The sequence below is a fragment of the Lactuca virosa genome, chromosome 1, assembly GCF_052849685.1.
Source record: "Lactuca virosa cultivar CGN04683 chromosome 1, Lactuca_virosa_CGN04683_v6, whole genome shotgun sequence".
Classification (NCBI taxonomy): Eukaryota; Viridiplantae; Streptophyta; class Magnoliopsida; order Asterales; family Asteraceae; genus Lactuca; species Lactuca virosa.
The window spans coordinates 264,349,790-264,363,720 of NC_136426.1; the positions used below are offsets into that span (position 1 = coordinate 264,349,790).

The 13,931-nt window shown below is 46.9% G+C and overlaps 40 non-coding genes across 40 annotated transcripts; all 40 read left to right on the top strand.

Moving 5' to 3' along the window:
- The first annotated feature begins 70 nt into the window (after nt 1–70).
- LOC145155965 (5S ribosomal RNA) lies at nt 71–189 on the top strand. Its single transcript, XR_013736392.1, has one exon. It is a non-coding gene; the product is annotated as a 5S ribosomal RNA (ribosomal RNA).
- A 231-nt stretch (nt 190–420) lies between these two features.
- LOC145150057 (5S ribosomal RNA) lies at nt 421–538 on the top strand. The gene has a single exon (XR_013730887.1). It is a non-coding gene; the product is annotated as a 5S ribosomal RNA (ribosomal RNA).
- Nucleotides 539–768: 230 nt separating this feature from the next.
- On the top strand, nt 769–887 carry LOC145154012 (5S ribosomal RNA). Its single transcript, XR_013734498.1, has one exon. It is a non-coding gene; the product is annotated as a 5S ribosomal RNA (ribosomal RNA).
- A 229-nt stretch (nt 888–1,116) lies between these two features.
- LOC145148733 (5S ribosomal RNA) lies at nt 1,117–1,235 on the top strand. Its single transcript, XR_013729604.1, has one exon. It is a non-coding gene; the product is annotated as a 5S ribosomal RNA (ribosomal RNA).
- A 230-nt stretch (nt 1,236–1,465) lies between these two features.
- LOC145153676 (5S ribosomal RNA) lies at nt 1,466–1,584 on the top strand. The gene has a single exon (XR_013734171.1). It is a non-coding gene; the product is annotated as a 5S ribosomal RNA (ribosomal RNA).
- A 230-nt stretch (nt 1,585–1,814) lies between these two features.
- Nucleotides 1,815–1,933, top strand: LOC145155253 (5S ribosomal RNA). The gene has a single exon (XR_013735702.1). It is a non-coding gene; the product is annotated as a 5S ribosomal RNA (ribosomal RNA).
- Nucleotides 1,934–2,164: 231 nt separating this feature from the next.
- On the top strand, nt 2,165–2,282 carry LOC145150058 (5S ribosomal RNA). The gene has a single exon (XR_013730888.1). It is a non-coding gene; the product is annotated as a 5S ribosomal RNA (ribosomal RNA).
- A 231-nt stretch (nt 2,283–2,513) lies between these two features.
- On the top strand, nt 2,514–2,632 carry LOC145152335 (5S ribosomal RNA). The gene has a single exon (XR_013732858.1). It is a non-coding gene; the product is annotated as a 5S ribosomal RNA (ribosomal RNA).
- Nucleotides 2,633–2,861: 229 nt separating this feature from the next.
- LOC145150190 (5S ribosomal RNA) lies at nt 2,862–2,979 on the top strand. The gene has a single exon (XR_013731014.1). It is a non-coding gene; the product is annotated as a 5S ribosomal RNA (ribosomal RNA).
- Nucleotides 2,980–3,198: 219 nt separating this feature from the next.
- On the top strand, nt 3,199–3,317 carry LOC145144963 (5S ribosomal RNA). The gene has a single exon (XR_013725960.1). It is a non-coding gene; the product is annotated as a 5S ribosomal RNA (ribosomal RNA).
- Nucleotides 3,318–3,546: 229 nt separating this feature from the next.
- On the top strand, nt 3,547–3,664 carry LOC145150059 (5S ribosomal RNA). The gene has a single exon (XR_013730889.1). It is a non-coding gene; the product is annotated as a 5S ribosomal RNA (ribosomal RNA).
- A 230-nt stretch (nt 3,665–3,894) lies between these two features.
- LOC145152336 (5S ribosomal RNA) lies at nt 3,895–4,013 on the top strand. Its single transcript, XR_013732859.1, has one exon. It is a non-coding gene; the product is annotated as a 5S ribosomal RNA (ribosomal RNA).
- Nucleotides 4,014–4,242: 229 nt separating this feature from the next.
- Nucleotides 4,243–4,360, top strand: LOC145150204 (5S ribosomal RNA). The gene has a single exon (XR_013731027.1). It is a non-coding gene; the product is annotated as a 5S ribosomal RNA (ribosomal RNA).
- A 232-nt stretch (nt 4,361–4,592) lies between these two features.
- Nucleotides 4,593–4,710, top strand: LOC145147105 (5S ribosomal RNA). Its single transcript, XR_013728019.1, has one exon. It is a non-coding gene; the product is annotated as a 5S ribosomal RNA (ribosomal RNA).
- Nucleotides 4,711–4,940: 230 nt separating this feature from the next.
- LOC145154170 (5S ribosomal RNA) lies at nt 4,941–5,059 on the top strand. The gene has a single exon (XR_013734655.1). It is a non-coding gene; the product is annotated as a 5S ribosomal RNA (ribosomal RNA).
- A 231-nt stretch (nt 5,060–5,290) lies between these two features.
- Nucleotides 5,291–5,409, top strand: LOC145144895 (5S ribosomal RNA). The gene has a single exon (XR_013725896.1). It is a non-coding gene; the product is annotated as a 5S ribosomal RNA (ribosomal RNA).
- Nucleotides 5,410–5,634: 225 nt separating this feature from the next.
- Nucleotides 5,635–5,754, top strand: LOC145145239 (5S ribosomal RNA). Its single transcript, XR_013726223.1, has one exon. It is a non-coding gene; the product is annotated as a 5S ribosomal RNA (ribosomal RNA).
- Nucleotides 5,755–5,983: 229 nt separating this feature from the next.
- Nucleotides 5,984–6,102, top strand: LOC145152535 (5S ribosomal RNA). Its single transcript, XR_013733069.1, has one exon. It is a non-coding gene; the product is annotated as a 5S ribosomal RNA (ribosomal RNA).
- Nucleotides 6,103–6,333: 231 nt separating this feature from the next.
- LOC145150060 (5S ribosomal RNA) lies at nt 6,334–6,451 on the top strand. The gene has a single exon (XR_013730890.1). It is a non-coding gene; the product is annotated as a 5S ribosomal RNA (ribosomal RNA).
- Nucleotides 6,452–6,681: 230 nt separating this feature from the next.
- On the top strand, nt 6,682–6,800 carry LOC145152338 (5S ribosomal RNA). The gene has a single exon (XR_013732860.1). It is a non-coding gene; the product is annotated as a 5S ribosomal RNA (ribosomal RNA).
- A 229-nt stretch (nt 6,801–7,029) lies between these two features.
- Nucleotides 7,030–7,147, top strand: LOC145150635 (5S ribosomal RNA). The gene has a single exon (XR_013731446.1). It is a non-coding gene; the product is annotated as a 5S ribosomal RNA (ribosomal RNA).
- A 231-nt stretch (nt 7,148–7,378) lies between these two features.
- LOC145147107 (5S ribosomal RNA) lies at nt 7,379–7,496 on the top strand. The gene has a single exon (XR_013728021.1). It is a non-coding gene; the product is annotated as a 5S ribosomal RNA (ribosomal RNA).
- Nucleotides 7,497–7,726: 230 nt separating this feature from the next.
- On the top strand, nt 7,727–7,845 carry LOC145154171 (5S ribosomal RNA). The gene has a single exon (XR_013734656.1). It is a non-coding gene; the product is annotated as a 5S ribosomal RNA (ribosomal RNA).
- A 231-nt stretch (nt 7,846–8,076) lies between these two features.
- Nucleotides 8,077–8,195, top strand: LOC145144896 (5S ribosomal RNA). The gene has a single exon (XR_013725897.1). It is a non-coding gene; the product is annotated as a 5S ribosomal RNA (ribosomal RNA).
- Nucleotides 8,196–8,417: 222 nt separating this feature from the next.
- LOC145145240 (5S ribosomal RNA) lies at nt 8,418–8,537 on the top strand. The gene has a single exon (XR_013726224.1). It is a non-coding gene; the product is annotated as a 5S ribosomal RNA (ribosomal RNA).
- A 228-nt stretch (nt 8,538–8,765) lies between these two features.
- LOC145144012 (5S ribosomal RNA) lies at nt 8,766–8,883 on the top strand. Its single transcript, XR_013725034.1, has one exon. It is a non-coding gene; the product is annotated as a 5S ribosomal RNA (ribosomal RNA).
- Nucleotides 8,884–9,113: 230 nt separating this feature from the next.
- LOC145152339 (5S ribosomal RNA) lies at nt 9,114–9,232 on the top strand. The gene has a single exon (XR_013732861.1). It is a non-coding gene; the product is annotated as a 5S ribosomal RNA (ribosomal RNA).
- Nucleotides 9,233–9,461: 229 nt separating this feature from the next.
- LOC145148084 (5S ribosomal RNA) lies at nt 9,462–9,579 on the top strand. Its single transcript, XR_013728984.1, has one exon. It is a non-coding gene; the product is annotated as a 5S ribosomal RNA (ribosomal RNA).
- Nucleotides 9,580–9,810: 231 nt separating this feature from the next.
- Nucleotides 9,811–9,929, top strand: LOC145145483 (5S ribosomal RNA). The gene has a single exon (XR_013726454.1). It is a non-coding gene; the product is annotated as a 5S ribosomal RNA (ribosomal RNA).
- A 230-nt stretch (nt 9,930–10,159) lies between these two features.
- LOC145148525 (5S ribosomal RNA) lies at nt 10,160–10,278 on the top strand. The gene has a single exon (XR_013729406.1). It is a non-coding gene; the product is annotated as a 5S ribosomal RNA (ribosomal RNA).
- A 230-nt stretch (nt 10,279–10,508) lies between these two features.
- Nucleotides 10,509–10,627, top strand: LOC145152341 (5S ribosomal RNA). The gene has a single exon (XR_013732863.1). It is a non-coding gene; the product is annotated as a 5S ribosomal RNA (ribosomal RNA).
- A 230-nt stretch (nt 10,628–10,857) lies between these two features.
- LOC145150061 (5S ribosomal RNA) lies at nt 10,858–10,975 on the top strand. Its single transcript, XR_013730891.1, has one exon. It is a non-coding gene; the product is annotated as a 5S ribosomal RNA (ribosomal RNA).
- Nucleotides 10,976–11,206: 231 nt separating this feature from the next.
- Nucleotides 11,207–11,325, top strand: LOC145152342 (5S ribosomal RNA). The gene has a single exon (XR_013732864.1). It is a non-coding gene; the product is annotated as a 5S ribosomal RNA (ribosomal RNA).
- Nucleotides 11,326–11,554: 229 nt separating this feature from the next.
- Nucleotides 11,555–11,672, top strand: LOC145148085 (5S ribosomal RNA). Its single transcript, XR_013728985.1, has one exon. It is a non-coding gene; the product is annotated as a 5S ribosomal RNA (ribosomal RNA).
- A 231-nt stretch (nt 11,673–11,903) lies between these two features.
- LOC145145484 (5S ribosomal RNA) lies at nt 11,904–12,022 on the top strand. Its single transcript, XR_013726455.1, has one exon. It is a non-coding gene; the product is annotated as a 5S ribosomal RNA (ribosomal RNA).
- Nucleotides 12,023–12,252: 230 nt separating this feature from the next.
- LOC145152343 (5S ribosomal RNA) lies at nt 12,253–12,371 on the top strand. The gene has a single exon (XR_013732865.1). It is a non-coding gene; the product is annotated as a 5S ribosomal RNA (ribosomal RNA).
- A 231-nt stretch (nt 12,372–12,602) lies between these two features.
- Nucleotides 12,603–12,721, top strand: LOC145155012 (5S ribosomal RNA). The gene has a single exon (XR_013735475.1). It is a non-coding gene; the product is annotated as a 5S ribosomal RNA (ribosomal RNA).
- A 230-nt stretch (nt 12,722–12,951) lies between these two features.
- LOC145150793 (5S ribosomal RNA) lies at nt 12,952–13,069 on the top strand. Its single transcript, XR_013731605.1, has one exon. It is a non-coding gene; the product is annotated as a 5S ribosomal RNA (ribosomal RNA).
- Nucleotides 13,070–13,299: 230 nt separating this feature from the next.
- Nucleotides 13,300–13,418, top strand: LOC145152344 (5S ribosomal RNA). Its single transcript, XR_013732866.1, has one exon. It is a non-coding gene; the product is annotated as a 5S ribosomal RNA (ribosomal RNA).
- Nucleotides 13,419–13,648: 230 nt separating this feature from the next.
- Nucleotides 13,649–13,766, top strand: LOC145150144 (5S ribosomal RNA). The gene has a single exon (XR_013730970.1). It is a non-coding gene; the product is annotated as a 5S ribosomal RNA (ribosomal RNA).
- Nucleotides 13,767–13,931: the final 165 nt, after the last annotated feature.

Here is a 13,931-nt window from a genome sequence, read left to right on the forward strand (position 1 = left end):
CTCGCGTACGAAAACAAAGGAGGTTCTGCGTCTTTTAAGACATAAAAGCAATAAGCATGGATAATATTTCGGGTGCGATCATACCGGCACTAATGCACCGGATCCCATCAGAACTCCGCAGTTAAGCGTGCTTGGGCGAGAGTAGTACTAGGATGGGTGACTCCCTGGGAAGTCCTCGTGTTGCACCCCCCTTTTTCGTTTGCGCGTTTGCGTTTTTTTAGATTTTACGTGCGGTTTTTTTTTGTTTTTTTTTTCTTGCTTGCTATTTCTATGCTCGGGTGGCCTCCGTTTCATGGTTGATGGTTTTCGTATTTTTGGAACGGCGCCGATCGGTCACGTGGGTCCCACGCCTCGCGTACGAAAACAAAGGAGGTTCTGCGTCTTTTAAGACATAAAAGCAATAAGCATGGATAGTATTTCGGGTGCGATCATACCAGCACTAATGCACCAGATCCCATCATAACTCCGCAGTTAAGCGTGCTTGGGCGAGAGTAGTACTAGGATGGGTGACCCCTGGGAAGTCCTCGTGTTGCACCCCCCTTTTTCGTTGCCTGTTTGCGTTTTTTTAGATTTTACGTGCGGTTTTTTTTTTGTTTTTTTTTCTTTCTTGCTATTTCTATGCTCGGGTGGCCTCCGTTTCATGGTTGATGGTTTTCGTATTTTTGGAACGACGCCGATCGGTCACGTGGGTCCCACGCCTCGCGTACGAAAACAAAGGAGGTTCTGCGTCTTTTAAGACATAAAAGCAATAAGCATGGATAATATTTCGGGTGTGATCATACCAGCACTAATGCACCGGATCCCATCAGAACTCCGCAGTTAAGCGTGCTTGGGCGAGAGTAGTACTAGGATGGGTGACCCCCTGGGAAGTCCTCGTGTTGCACCCCCCTTTTTCGTTGCCCGTTTGCGTTTTTTTAGATTTTACGTGCGGTTTTTTTTTGTTTTTTTTTCTTTCTTGCTATATCTATGCTCGGGTGGCCTCCGCTTCATGGTTCATGGTTTTCGTATTTTTGCAACGGAGCCGATCGGTCACGTGGGTCCCACGCCTCGCGTACGAAAACAAAGGAGGTTCTGCGTCTTTTAAGACATAAAAGCAATAAGCATGGATAATATTTCGGGTGCGATCATACCGGCACTAATGCACCGGATCCCATCATAACTCCGCAGTTAAGCGTGCTTGGTCGAGAGTAGTACTAGGATGGGTGACCCCCTGGGAAGTCCTCGTGTTGCACCCCCCTTTTTCGTTTGCCCGTTTGCGTTTTTTTAGATTTTACGTGCGGTTTTTTTTTTGTTTTTTTTTTTTCTTGCTATTTCTATGCTCGGGTGGCCTCCGTTTCATGGTTGATGGTTTTCGTATTTTTGGAACGGCGCCGATCGGTTACGTGGGTCCCACGCCTCGCGTACGAAAACAAAGGAGGTTCTGCGTCTTTTAAGACATAAAAGCAATAAGCATGGATAGTATTTCGGGTGCGATCATACCAGCACTAATGCACCGGATCCCATTAGAACTCCGCAGTTAAGCGTGCTTGGGCGAGAGTAGTACTAGGATGGGTGACCCCCTGGGAAGTCCTCGTGTTGCACCCCCCTTTTTCGTTGCCCGTTTGCGTTTTTTTAGATTTTACGTGCGGTTTTTTTTTTGTTTTTTTTTCTTTCTTGCTATTTCTATGCTCGGGTGGCCTCCGCTTCATGGTTCATGGTTTTCGTATTTTTGCAACGGAGCCGATCGGTCACGTGGGTCCCACGCCTCGCGTACGAAAACAAAGGAGGTTCTGCGTCTTTTAAGACATAAAAGCAATAAGCATGGATAATATTTCGGGTGCGATCATACCGGCACTAATGCACCGGATCCCATCAGAACTCCGCAGTTAAGCGTGCTTGGGCGAGAGAAGTACTAGGATGGGTGACCCCCTGGGAAGTCCTCGTGTTGCACCCACCTTTTTCGTTTGTCCGTTTGCGTTTTTTTAGATTTTACGTGCGTTTTTTTTTTGTTTTTTTTTTGTTTCTTGCTATTTCTATGCTCGGGTGGCCTCCGTTTCATGGTTGATAGTTTTCGTATTTTTGGAACGGCGCCGATCGGTCACGTGTGTCCCACGCCTCGCGTACGAAAACAAAGGAGGTTCTGCGTCTTTTAAGACATAAAAGCAATAAGCATGGATAGTATTTCGGGTGCGATCATACCAGCACTAATGCACCAGATCCCATCATAACTCCGCAGTTAAGCGTGCTTGGGCGAGAGTAGTACTAGGATGGGTGACCCCTGGGAAGTCCTCGTGTTGCACCCCCCTTTTTCGTTGCCTGTTTGCGTTTTTTTAGATTTTACGTGCGGTTTTTTTTTTGTTTTTTTTTTCTTTCTTGCTATTTCTATGCTCGGGTGGCCTCCGTTTCATGGTTGATGGTTTTCGTATTTTTGGAACGGCGCCGATCGGTCACGTGGGTCCCACGCCTCGCGTACGAAAACAAAGGAGGTTCTGCGTCTTTTAAGACATAAAAGCAATAAGCATGGATAGTATTTCGGGTGCGATCATACCAGCACTAATGCACCGGATCCCATCAGAACTCCGCAGTTAAGCGTGCTTGGGCGAGAGTAGTACTAGGATGGGTGACCCCCTGGGAAGTCCTCGTGTTGCACCCCGCTTTTTCGTTTGCCCGTTTGCGTTTTTTTAGATTTTACGTGCGGTTTTTTTTTGTTTTTTTTCTTTCTTGCTGTTTGTATGCTCGGGTGGCCTCCGCTTCATGGTTCATGGTTTTCGTATTTTTGGAACGGAGCCGATCGGTCACGTGGGTCCCACGCCTCGCGTACGAAAACAAAGGAGGTTCTGCGTCTTTTAAGACATAAAAGCAATAAGCATGGATAGTATTTCGGGTGCGATCATACCAGCACTAATGCACCGGATCCCATCAGAACTCCTTAGTTAAGCGTGCTTGGGCGAGAGTGGTACTAGGATGGGTGACCCCTGGGAAGTCCTCGGGTTGCACCCCCCTTTTTCGTTGCCCGTTTGCGTTTTTTTAGATTTTACGTGCGGTTTTTTTTTGTTTTTTGCTATTTCTATGCTCGGGTGGCCTCCGCTTCATGGTTCATGGTTTTCGTATTTTTGGAACGGAGCCGATCGGTCACGTGGGTCCCACGCCTCGCGTACGAAAACAAAGGAGGTTCTGCGTCTTTTAAGACATAAAAGCAATAAGCATGGATAATATTTCGGGTGCGATCATACCAGCACTAATGCACCGGATCCCATCAGAACTCCGCAGTTAAGCGTGCTTGGGCGAGAGTAGTACTAGGATGGGTGACCCCCTGGGAAGTCCTCGTGTTCCACCCCCCTTTTTCGTTGCCCGTTTGCGTTTTTTTTAGATTTTACGTGCTGTTTTTTTTTGTTTTTTTTCTTTCTTGCTATTTCTATGCTCGGGTGGCCTCCGCTTCATGGTTCATGGTTTTCGTATTTTTGCAATGGAGCCGATCGGTCACGTGGGTCCCACGCCTCGCGTACGAAAACAAAGGAGGTTCTGCGTCTTTTAAGATATAAAAGCAATAAGCATGGATAGTATTTCGGGTGCGATCATACCAGCACTAATGCACCAGATCCCATCATAACTCCGCAGTTAAGCGTGCTTGGGCGAGAGTAGTACTAGGATGGGTGACCCCTGGGAAGTCCTCGTGTTGCACCCCCCTTTTTCGTTGCCTGTTTGCGTTTTTTTAGATTTTACGTGCGGTTTTTTTTTGTTTTTTTTTTCTTTCTTGCTATTTCTATGCTCGGGTGGCATCCGTTTCATGGTTCATGGTTTTCGTATTTTTGGAACGGAGACGATCGGTCACGTGGGTCCCACGCCTCGCGTACGAAAACAAAGGAGGTTCTGCGTCTTTTAAGACATAAAAGCAATAAGCATGGATAGTATTTCGGGTGCGATCATACCAGCACTAATGCACCGGATCCCATCAGAACTCCGCAGTTAAGCGTGCTTGGGCGAGAGTAGTACTAGGATGGGTGACCCCCTGGGAAGTCCTCGTGTTGCACCCCCTTTTTCGTTTTCCCGTTTGCGTTTTTTTAGATTTTACGTGCGGTTTTTTTTTTGTTTTTTTTCTTTCTTGCTGTTTGTATGCTCGGGTGGCCTCCGCTTCATGGTTCATGGTTTTCGTATTTTTGGAACGGAGCCGATCGGTCACGTGGGTCCCACGCCTCGCGTACGAAAACAAAGGAGGTTCTGCGTCTTTTAAGACATAAAAGCAATAAGCATGGATAGTATTTCGGGTGCGATCATACCAGCACTAATGCACCGGATCCCATCAAAACTCCTTAGTTAAGCGTGCTTGGGCGAGAGTAGTACTAGGATGGGTGACCCTTGGGAAGTCCTCGTGTTGCACCCCCCTTTTTCATTGCCCGTTTGCGTTTTTTTAGATTTTACGTGCGGTTTTTTTTTTGTTTTTTTTTTTCTTTTTTGCTATTTCTATGCTCGGGTGGCCTCCGCTTCATGGTTCATGGTTTTCGTATTTTTGGAACGGAGCCGATCGGTCACGTGGGTCCCACGCCTCGCGTACGAAAACAAAGGAGGTTCTGCGTCTTTTAAGACATAAAAGCAATAAGCATGGATAATATTTCGGGTGCGATCATACCAGCACTAATGCACCGGATCCCATCAGAACTCCGCAGTTAAGCGTGCTTGGGCGAGAGTAGTACTAGGATGGGTGACACCTGGGAAGTCCTCGTGTTGCACCCCCCTTTTTCGTTGCCCGTTTGCGTTTTTTTTAGATTTTACGTGCTGTTTTTTTTTGTTTTTTTTTCTTTCTTGCTATTTCTATGCTCGGGTGGCCTCCGCTTCATGGTTCATGGTTTTCGTATTTTTGGAACGGAGCCGATCGGTCACGTGGGTCCCACGCCTCGCGTACGAAAACAAAGGAGGTTCTGCGTCTTTTAAGACATAAAAGCAATAATCATGGATAGTATCTCGGGTGCGATCATACCAGCACTAATGCACCGGATCCCATCAGAACTCCGCAGTTAAACGTGCTTGGGCGAGAGTAGTACTAGGATGGGTGACCCCCTGGGAAGTCCTCGTGTTGCACCCCCCTTTTTCGTTGCCCGTTTGCGTTTTTTTAGATTTTACGTGCGGTTTTTTTTTTGTTTTTTTTTTCTTTCTTGCTGTTTCTATGCTCGGGTGGCATCCGTTTCATGATTGATGGTTTTCGTATTTTTGCAACGGAGCCGATCGGTCACGTGGGTCCCACGCCTCGCGTACGAAAACAAAGGAGGTTCTGCGTATTTTAAGACATAAAAGCAATAAGCATGGATAGTATTTCGGGTGCGATCATACGAGCACTAATGCACCGGATCCCATCAGAACTCCGCAGCTAAGCGTGCTTGGGCGAGAGTAGTACTAGGATGGGTGACCCCCTGGGAAGTCCTCGTGTTGCACCCCCCTTTTTCGTTGCCCGTTTGCGTTTTTTTTAGATTTTACGTGCGGTTTTTTTTTTTTTTTTTTCTTGCTATTTCTATGCTCGGGTGGCATCCGTTTCATGGTTCATGGTTTTCGTATTTTTGGAACGGAGCCGATCGGTCACGTGGGTCCCACGCCTCGCGTACGAAAACAAAGGAGGTTCTGCGTTTTTTAAGACATAAAAGCAATAAGCATGGATAGTATTTCGGGTGCGATCATACCAGCACTAATGCACCGGATCCCATTAGAACTCCGCAGTTAAGCGTGCTTGGGCGAGAGTAGTACTAGGATGGGTGACCCCCCTGGGAAGTCCTCGTGTTGCACCCCCCTTTTTCGTTGCCCGTTTGCGTTTTTTTAGATTTTACGTGCGTTTTTTTTTTGTTTTTTTTTCTTTCTTGCTATTTCTATGCTCGGGTGGCCTCCGCTTCATGGTTCATGGTTTTCGTATTTTTGCAACGGAGCCGATCGGTCACGTGGGTCCCACGCCTCGCGTACGAAAACAAAGGAGGTTCTGCGTCTTTTAAGACATAAAAGCAATAAGCATGGATAATATTTCGGGTGCGATCATACCGGCACTAATGCACCGGATCCCATCAGAACTCCGCAGTTAAGCGTGCTTGGGCGAGAGTAGTACTAGGATGGGTGACCCCCTGGGAAGTCCTCGTGTTGCACCCCCCTTTTTCGTTTGCCCGTTTGCGTTTTTTTAGATTTTACGTGCGGTTTTTTTTTTGTTTTTTTTTCTTTCTTGCTATTTCTATGCTCGGGTGGCCTCCGTTTCATGGTTGATGGTTTTCGTATTTTTGGAACGGCGCCGATCGGTCACGTGGGTCCCACGCCTCGCGTACGAAAACAAAGGAGGTTCTGCGTCTTTTAAGACATAAAAGCAATAAGCATGGATAGTATTTCGGGTGCGATCATACCAGCACTAATGCACCAGATCCCATCATAACTCCGCAGTTAAGCGTGCTTGGGCGAGAGTAGTACTAGGATGGGTGACCCCTGGGAAGTCCTCGTGTTGCACCCCCCTTTTTCGTTGCCTGTTTGCGTTTTTTTAGATTTTACGTGCGGTTTTTTTTTGTTTTTTTTTTCTTTCTTGCTATTTCTATGCTCGGGTGGCATCCGTTTCATGGTTCATGGTTTTCGTATTTTTGGAACGGAGACGATCGGTCACGTGGGTCCCACGCCTCGCGTACGAAAACAAAGGAGGTTCTGCGTCTTTTAAGACATAAAAGCAATAAGCATGGATAGTATTTCGGGTGCGATCATACCAGCACTAATGCACCGGATCCCATCAGAACTCCGCAGTTAAGCGTGCTTGGGCGAGAGTAGTACTAGGATGGGTGACCCCCTGGGAAGTCCTCGTGTTGCACCCCCTTTTTCGTTTTCCCGTTTGCGTTTTTTTAGATTTTACGTGCGGTTTTTTTTTTGTTTTTTTTCTTTCTTGCTGTTTGTATGCTCGGGTGGCCTCCGCTTCATGGTTCATGGTTTTCGTATTTTTGGAACGGAGCAGATCGGTCACGTGGGTCCCACGCCTCGCGTACGAAAACAAAGGAGGTTCTGCGTCTTTTAAGACATAAAAGCAATAAGCATGGATAGTATTTCGGGTGCGATCATACCAGCACTAATGCACCGGATCCCATCAAAACTCCTTAGTTAAGCGTGCTTGGGCGAGAGTAGTACTAGGATGGGTGACCCTTCGGAAGTCCTCGTGTTGCACCCCCCTTTTTCATTGCCCGTTTGCGTTTTTTTAGATTTTACGTGCGGTTTTTTTTTTGTTTTTTTTTTCTTTTTTGCTATTTCTATGCTCGGGTGGCCTCCGCTTCATGGTTCATGGTTTTCGTATTTTTGGAACGGAGCCAATCGGTCACGTGGGTCCCACGCCTCGCGTACGAAAACAAAGGAGGTTCTGCGTCTTTTAAGACATAAAAGCAATAAGCATGGATAATATTTCGGGTGCGATCATACCAGCACTAATGCACCGGATCCCATCAGAACTCCGCAGTTAAGCGTGCTTGGGCGAGAGTAGTACTAGGATGGGTGACACCTGGGAAGTCCTCGTGTTGCACCCCCCTTTTTCGTTGCCCGTTTGCGTTTTTTTTAGATTTTACGTGCTGTTTTTTTTTGTTTTTTTTTCTTTCTTGCTATTTCTATGCTCGGGTGGCCTCCGCTTCATGGTTCATGGTTTTCGTATTTTTGGAACGGAGCCGATCGGTCACGTGGGTCCCACGCCTCGCGTACGAAAACAAAGGAGGTTCTGCGTCTTTTAAGACATAAAAGCAATAATCATGGATAGTATCTCGGGTGCGATCATACCAGCACTAATGCACCGGATCCCATCAGAACTCCGCAGTTAAACGTGCTTGGGCGAGAGTAGTACTAGGATGGGTGACCCCCTGGGAAGTCCTCGTGTTGCACCCCCCTTTTTCGTTGCCCGTTTGCGTTTTTTTAGATTTTACGTGCGGTTTTTTTTTTGTTTTTTTTTTCTTTCTTGCTGTTTCTATGCTCGGGTGGCATCCGTTTCATGATTGATGGTTTTCGTATTTTTGCAACGGAGCCGATCGGTCACGTGGGTCCCACGCCTCGCGTACGAAAACAAAGGAGGTTCTGCGTATTTTAAGACATAAAAGCAATAAGCATGGATAGTATTTCGGGTGCGATCATACGAGCACTAATGCACCGGATCCCATCAGAACTCCGCAGCTAAGCGTGCTTGGGCGAGAGTAGTACTAGGATGGGTGACCCCCTGGGAAGTCCTCGTGTTGCACCCCCCTTTTTCGTTGCCCGTTTGCGTTTTTTTTAGATTTTACGTGCGGTTTTTTTTTTTTTTTCTTGCTATTTCTATGCTCGGGTGGCATCCGTTTCATGGTTCATGGTTTTCGTATTTTTGGAACGGAGCCGATCGGTCACGTGGGTCCCACGCCTCGCGTACGAAAACAAAGGAGGTTCTGCGTTTTTTAAGACATAAAAGCAATAAGCATGGATAGTATTTCGGGTGCGATCATACCAGCACTAATGCACCGGATCCCATTAGAACTCCGCAGTTAAGCGTGCTTGGGCGAGAGTAGTACTAGGATGGGTGACCCCCCTGGGAAGTCCTCGTGTTGCACCCCCTTTTTCGTTGCCCGTTTGCGTTTTTTTAGATTTTACGTGCGTTTTTTTTTTGTTTTTTTTTCTTTCTTGCTATTTCTATGCTCGGGTGGCCTCCGCTTCATGGTTCATGGTTTTCGTATTTTTGCAACGGAGCCGATCGGTCACGTGGGTCCCACGCCTCGCGTACGAAAACAAAGGAGGTTCTGCGTCTTTTAAGACATAAAAGCAATAAGCATGGATAATATTTCGGGTGCGATCATACCGGCACTAATGCACCGGATCCCATCAGAACTCCGCAGTTAAGCGTGCTTGGGCGAGAGTAGTACTAGGATGGGTGACCCCTGGGAAGTCCTCGTGTTGCACCCCCCTTTTTCGTTGCCTATTTGCGTTTTTTTAGATTTTACGTGCGGTTTTTTTTTGTTTTTTTTTTCTTTCTTGCTATTTCTATGCTCGGGTGGCATCCGTTTCATGGTTCATGGTTTTCGTATTTTTGGAACGGAGACGATCGGTCACGTGGGTCCCACGCCTCGCGTACGAAAACAAAGGAGGTTATGCGTCTTTTAAGACATAAAAGCAATAAGCATGGATAGTATTTCGGGTGCGATCATACCAGCACTAATGCACCGGATCCCATCAGAACTCCGCAGTTAAGCGTGCTTGGGCGAGAGTAGTACTAGGATGGGTGACCCCCTGGGAAGTCCTCGTGTTGCACCCCCCTTTTTCGTTGCCCGTTTGCGTTTTTTTAGATTTTACGTGCGGTTTTTTTTTTGTTTTTTTTCTTTCTTGCTGTTTGTATGCTCGGGTGGCCTCCGCTTCATGGTTCATGGTTTTCGTATTTTTGGAACGGAGCCGATCGGTCACGTGGGTCCCACGCCTCGCGTACGAAAACAAAGGAGGTTCTGCGTCTTTTAAGACATAAAAGCAATAAGCATGGATAGTATTTCGGGTGCGATCATACCAGCACTAATGCACCGGATCCCATCAGAACTCCTTAGTTAAGCGTGCTTGGGCGAGAGTAGTACTAGGATGGGTGACCCCTGGGAAGTCCTCGTGTTGCACCCCCCTTTTTCATTGCCCGTTTGCGTTTTTTTAGATTTTACGTGCGGTTTTTTTTTTGTTTTTTTTTTGTTTTTTGCTATTTCTATGCTCGGGTGGCCTCCGCTTCATGGTTCATGGTTTTCGTATTTTTGGAACGGAGCCGATCGGTCACGTGGGTCCCACGCCTCGCGTACGAAAACAAAGGAGGTTCTGCGTCTTTTAAGACATAAAAGCAATAAGCATGGATAATATTTCGGGTGCGATCATACCAGCACTAATGCACCGGATCCCATCAGAACTCCGCAGTTAAGCGTGCTTGGGCGAGAGTAGTACTAGGATGGGTGACACCCTGGGAAGTCCTCGTGTTGCACCCCCCTTTTTCGTTGCCCGTTTGCGTTTTTTTTAGATTATACGTGCTGTTTTTTTTTGTTTTTTTTTCTTTCTTTCTATTTCTATGCTCGGGTGGCCTCCGCTTCATGGTTCATGGTTTTCGTATTTTTGGAACGGAGCCGATCGGTCACGTGGGTCCCACGCCTCGCGTACGAAAACAAAGGAGGTTCTGCGTCTTTTAAGACATAAAAGCAATAAGCATGGATAATATTTCGGGTGCGATCATACCAGCACTAATGCACAGGATCCCATCAGAACTCCGCAGTTAAGCGTGCTTGGGCGAGAGTAGTACTAGGATGGGTGACACCCTGGGAAGTCCTCGTGTTGCACCCCCCTTTTTCGTTGCCCGTTTGCGTTTTTTTTAGATTTTACGTGCTGTTTTTTTTTGTTTTTTTTTCTTTCTTGCTATTTCTATGCTCGGGTGGCCTCCGCTTCATGGTTCATGGTTTTCGTATTTTTGGAACGGAGCCGATCGGTCACGTGGGTCCCACGCCTCGTATACGAAAACAAAGGAGGTTCTGCGTCTTTTAAGACATAAAAGCAATAAGCATGGATAGTATTTCGGGTGCGATCATACCAGCACTAATGCACCGGATCCCATCAGAACTCCGCAGTTAAGCGTGCTTGGGCGAGAGTAGTACTAGGATGGGTGACCCCCTGGGAAGTCCTCGTGTTGCACCCCCCTTTTTCGTTGCCCGTTTGCGTTTTTTTAGATTTTACGTGCGGTTTTTTTTTTGTTTTTTTTTCTTTCTTGCTATTTCTATGCTCGGGTGGCCTCCGTTTCATGGTTGATGGTTTTCGTATTTTTGGAACGGCGCCGATCGGTCACGTGGGTCCCACGCCTCGCGTACGAAAACAAAGGAGGTTCTGCGTCTTTTAAGACATAAAAGCAATAAGCATGGATAGTATTTCGGGTGCGATCATACCAGCACTAATGCACCAGATCCCATCATAACTCCGCAGTTAAGCGTGCTTGGGCGAGAGTAGTACTAGGATGGGTGACCCCTGGGAAGTCCTCGTGTTGCACCCCCCTTTTTCGTTGCCTGTTTGCGTTTTTTTAGATTTTACGTGCGGTTTTTTTTTGTTTTTTTTTTTCTTTCTTGCTATTTCTATGCTCGGGTGGCATCCGTTTCATGGTTCATGGTTTTCGTATTTTTGGAACGGAGACGATCGGTCACGTGGGTCCCACGCCTCGCGTACGAAAACAAAGGAGGTTATGCGTCTTTTAAGACATAAAAGCAATAAGCATGGATAGTATTTCGGGTGCGATCATACCAGCACTAATGCACCGGATCCCATCAGAACTCCGCAGTTAAGCGTGCTTGGGCGAGAGTAGTACTAGGATGGGTGACCCCCTGGGAAGTCCTCGTGTTGCACCCCCCTTTTTCGTTGCCCGTTTGCGTTTTTTTAGATTTTACGTGCGGTTTTTTTTTTGTTTTTTTTCTTTCTTGCTGTTTGTATGCTCGGGTGGCCTCCGCTTCATGGTTCATGGTTTTCGTATTTTTGGAACGGAGCCGATCGGTCACGTGGGTCCCACGCCTCGCGTACGAAAACAAAGGAGGTTCTGCGTCTTTTAAGACATAAAAGCAATAAGCATGGATAGTATTTCGGGTGCGATCATACCAGCACTAATGCACCGGATCCCATCAGAACTCCTTAGTTAAGCGTGCTTGGGCGAGAGTAGTACTAGGATGGGTGACCCCTGGGAAGTCCTCGTGTTGCACCCCCCTTTTTCATTGCCCGTTTGCGTTTTTTTAGATTTTACGTGCGGTTTTTTTTTTGTTTTTTTTTTGTTTTTTGCTATTTCTATGCTCGGGTGGCCTCCGCTTCATGGTTCATGGTTTTCGTATTTTTGGAACGGAGCCGATCGGTCACGTGGGTCCCACGCCTCGCGTACGAAAACAAAGGAGGTTCTGCGTCTTTTAAGACATAAAAGCAATAAGCATGGATAATATTTCGGGTGCGATCATACCAGCACTAATGCACCGGATCCCATCAGAACTCCGCAGTTAAGCGTGCTTGGGCGAGAGTAGTACTAGGATGGGTGACACCCTGGGAAGTCCTCGTGTTGCACCCCCCTTTTTCGTTGCCCGTTTGCGTTTTTTTTAGATTTTACGTGCTGTTTTTTTTTGTTTTTTTTTCTTTCTTTCTATTTCTATGCTCGGGTGGCCTCCGCTTCATGGTTCATGGTTTTCGTATTTTTGGAACGGAGCCGATCGGTCACGTGGGTCCCACGCCTCGTATACGAAAACAAAGGAGGTTCTGCGTCTTTTAAGAAATAAAAGCAATAAGCATGGATAGTATTTCGGGTGCGATCATACCAGCACTAATGCACCGGATCCCATCAGAACTCCGCAGTTAAGCGTGCTTGGGCGAGAGTAGTACTAGGATGGGTGACCCCCTGGGAAGTCCTCGTGTTGCACCCCCCTTTTTCGTTGCCCGTTTGCGTTTTTTTAGATTTTACGTGCGGTTTTTTTTTTGTTTTTTTTTTCTTTCTTGCTGTTTCTATGCTCGGGTGGCATCCGTTTCATGATTGATGGTTTTCGTATTTTTGCAACGGCGCCGATCGGTCACGTGGGTCCCACGCCTCGCGTACGAAAACAAAGGAGGTTCTGCGTATTTTAAGACATAAAAGCAATAAGCCTGGATAGTATTTCGGGTGCGATCATACCAGCACTAATGCACCGGATCCCATCAGAACTCCGCAGTTAAGCGTGCTTGGGCGAGAGTAGTACTAGGATGGGTGACCCGCTGGGAAGTCCTCGTGTTGCACCCCCCTTTTTCGTTGCCCGTTTGCGTTTTTTTAGATTTTACGTGCGGTTTTTTTTTTGTTTTTTTTTCTTTCTTGCTGTTTCTATGCTCGGGTGGCATCCGTTTCATGGTTGATGGTTTTCGTATTTTTGGAACGGAGCCGATCGGTCACGTGGGTCCCATGCCTCGCGTACGAAAACAAAGGAGGTTCTGCGTCTTTTAAGACATAAAAGCAATAAGCATGGATAGTATTTCGGGTGCGATCATACCAGCACTAACGCACCAGATCGCATCATAACTCCGCAGTTAAGCGTGCTTGGGCGAGAGTAGTACTAGGATGGGTGACCCCTGGGAAGTCCTCGTGTTGCACCCCCTTTTTCGTTGCCTGTTTACGTTTTTTTTAGATTTTACGTGCGGTTTTTTTTTGTTTTTTTTTTCTTTCTTGCTATTTCTATGCTCGGGTGGCATCCGTTTCATGGTTCATGGTTTTCGTATTTTTGGAACGGATACGATCGGTCACGTGGGTCCCACGCCTCGCGTACGAAAACAAAGGAGGTTCTGCGTCTTTTAAGACATAAAAGCAATAAGCATGGATAGTATTTCGGGTGCGATCATACCAGCACTAATGCACCGGATCCCATCAGAACTCCGCAGTTAAGCGTGCTTGGGCGAGAGTAGTACTAGGATGGGTGACCCCCTGGGAAGTCCTCGTGTTGCACCCCCCTTTTTCGTTGTCCGTTTGCGTTTTTTTAGATTTTACGTGCGGTTTTTTTTTTGTTTTTTTTTCTTTCTTGCTGTTTCTATGCTCGGGTGGCATCCGTTTCATGGTTGATGGTTTTCGTATTTTTGGAACGGAGCCGATCGGTCACGTGGGTCCCACGCCTCGCGTACGAAAACAAAGGAGGTTCTGCGTGTTTTAAGACATAAAAGCAATAAGCATGGATAGTATTTCGGGTGCGATCATACCAGCACTAACGCACCAGATCCCATCATAACTCCGCAGTTAAGCGTGCTTGGGCGAGAGTAGTACTAGGATGGGTGACCCCTGGGAAGTCCTCGTGTTGCACCCCCTTTTTCGTTGCCTGTTTACGTTTTTTTTAGATTTTACGTGCGGTTTTTTTTTGTTTTTTTTTTCTTTCTTGCTATTTCTATGCTCGGGTGGCATCCGTTTCATGGTTCATGGTTTTCGTATTTTTGGAACGGATACGATCGGTCACGTGGGTCCCACGCCTCGC